The sequence below is a fragment of the Oncorhynchus nerka genome, linkage group LG12 (genome assembly GCF_034236695.1).
Source record: "Oncorhynchus nerka isolate Pitt River linkage group LG12, Oner_Uvic_2.0, whole genome shotgun sequence".
In the NCBI taxonomy this organism is placed as follows: domain Eukaryota; kingdom Metazoa; phylum Chordata; class Actinopteri; order Salmoniformes; family Salmonidae; genus Oncorhynchus; species Oncorhynchus nerka.
This window is the reverse complement of record NC_088407.1, coordinates 5,796,399-5,798,898: the sequence shown is the minus strand read 5'-3', so window position 1 is coordinate 5,798,898 and position 2,500 is coordinate 5,796,399.

The window sequence follows — 2,500 nt, the reverse complement described above, 5'->3', positions numbered from 1 at the left end:
ACAGTGGGATAACTATCGTGGGATAACTACCGTGGGATAACTACCATAGTATATGTATAGTATATGTATAGTATATGTATAGTATATGTATATGTATAGTATATGTATAGTATATGTATATGTATAGTATATGTATAGTATATGTATAGTATAGTATATGTATAGTATATGTATAGTATATGTATAGTATATGTATATGTATAGTATATGTATATGTATAGTATATGTATATGTATAGTATATGTATAGTATATGTATAGTATATGTATATGTATAGTATATGTATAGTATATATATAGTATATGTATAGTATATGTATAGTATATGTATAGGGTATGTATAGTATATGTATAGTATATGTATAGTATATGTATATGTATAGTATATGTATATGTAGAGTATATGTATAGTATATGTATAGTATATGTATAGTATATGTATAGTACATGTATATGTATAGGGTATGTATAGTATATGTATAGTATATGTATAGTATATGTATAGTATATGTATAGTATATGTATAGGGTATGTGTCACGCCTTGGTCATAGTGTTTTGTGTTTTCGTTATATATTTGGTCAGGCCGGGGTGTGACATGGGTTTTGTGTTGTGTTTCGTATTGGGGTTTTATAGAATTGGGATTGCTTATGATTAGGGGTGTGTCTAGTTAGGCTGTGGCTGCCTGAGGCGGTTCTCAATCAGAGTCAGGTGATTCTCGTTGTCTCGGATTGGGAACCGTATTTAGGTAGCCTGGGTTCTCTGTGTATTTTCACCAGATAGGCTGTAATTAGGTTTCACGTTCCGTTTGTTGTTTTGTTATTTCATGTATCGTCATTTCATTCATTAAAGACATGAGTAACCACCACGCTGCATTTCGGTCCTCTCTTTCTACAAACGAAGAACGCCGTTACAGTAGGTATAGTATATGTATAGTATATGTATAGTATATAGTATATGTATAGTATATGTATAGTATATGTATAGTATATATTATATGTATAGTATATGTATAGTATATGTATAGTATATATTATATGTATAGTATATGTATAGTATATGTATAGTATATGTATAGTATATATTATATGTATAGTATATGTATAGTATATGTATAGTATATATTATATGTATAGTATATGTATAGTATATGTATAGTATATATTATATGTATAGTATATGTATAGTATATGTATAGTATATGTATAGTATATGTATAGTATATGTATATGTATAGTATATGTATATGTATAGTATATGTATAGGGTATGTATAGTATATGTATAGTATATGTATAGTATATGTATAGTATATGTATAGTATATGTATATATATAGTATATGTATAGTATATGTATATGTATAGTATATGTATAGTATATGTATAGGGTATGTATAGTATATGTATAGTATATGTATAGTATATGTATAGTATATGTATAGGGTATGTATAGTATATGTATAGTATATGTATAGTATATGTATAGGGTATGTATAGTATATGTATAGTATATGTATATGTATAGTATATGTATAGGGTATGTATAGTATATGTATAGTATATGTATAGTATATGTATATGTATAGTATATGTATAGTATATGTATAGTATATGTATAGTATATGTATAGGGTATATGTATAGTATATGTATAGTATATGTATAGGGTATGTATAGTATATGTATAGTATATGTATAGTATATGTATAGTATATGTATATGTATAGTATATGTATAGTATATGTATATGTATAGTATATGTATAGTATATGTATATGTATAGTATATGTATATGTATAGTATATGTATAGTATATGTATAGTATAGTATATGTATAGTATATGTATAGTATATGTATAGTATATGTATATGTATAGTATATGTATATGTATAGTATATGTATATGTATAGTATATGTATAGTATATGTATAGTATATGTATATGTATAGTATATGTATAGTATATATATAGTATATGTATAGTATATGTATAGTATATGTATAGTATATGTATAGGGTATGTATAGTATATGTATAGTATATGTATAGTATATGTATATGTATAGTATATGTATATGTAGAGTATATGTATAGTATATGTATAGTATATGTATAGTATATGTATAGTACATGTATATGTATAGGGTATGTATAGTATATGTATAGTATATGTATAGTATATGTATAGTATATGTATAGTATATGTATAGGGTATGTGTCACGCCTTGGTCATAGTGTTTTGTGTTTTCGTTATATATTTGGTCAGGCCGGGGTGTGACATGGGTTTTGTGTTGTGTTTCGTATTGGGGTTTTATAGAATTGGGATTGCTTATGATTAGGGGTGTGTCTAGTTAGGCTGTGGCTGCCTGAGGCGGTTCTCAATCAGAGTCAGGTGATTCTCGTTGTCTCGGATTGGGAACCGTATTTAGGTAGCCTGGGTTCTCTGTGTATTTTCACCAGATAGGCTGTAATTAGGTTTCACGTTCCGTTTGTTGTTTTGTTAT